The sequence below is a fragment of the Triticum aestivum genome, chromosome 5B (genome assembly GCF_018294505.1).
Source record: "Triticum aestivum cultivar Chinese Spring chromosome 5B, IWGSC CS RefSeq v2.1, whole genome shotgun sequence".
In the NCBI taxonomy this organism is placed as follows: Eukaryota; Viridiplantae; Streptophyta; class Magnoliopsida; order Poales; family Poaceae; genus Triticum; species Triticum aestivum.
This window is the reverse complement of record NC_057807.1, coordinates 10,518,636-10,518,898: the sequence shown is the minus strand read 5'-3', so window position 1 is coordinate 10,518,898 and position 263 is coordinate 10,518,636.

Here is a 263-nt window from a genome sequence, read left to right as displayed (position 1 = left end):
GTTGATCGATCACTTCTCTCGGTATGCATGACGAACTTCTGTACTTAATGGTTCCCTTCATTTTCTTACTAGCTAGCGTGTTGAGGGCCTCTCTATGTACAATACGTAGCGTCGATCAAACACAGACATAAGAGAGGACACTTCTCTCTATTAATTAGCTAGCTAACACAATATATTAAACACCTAAATTAACCCCCCAAAACTCCCAACCCCCCCCCCCTCTTTAAAAAAAACAAAAACCACGGCCACTGAAATGCTGACGC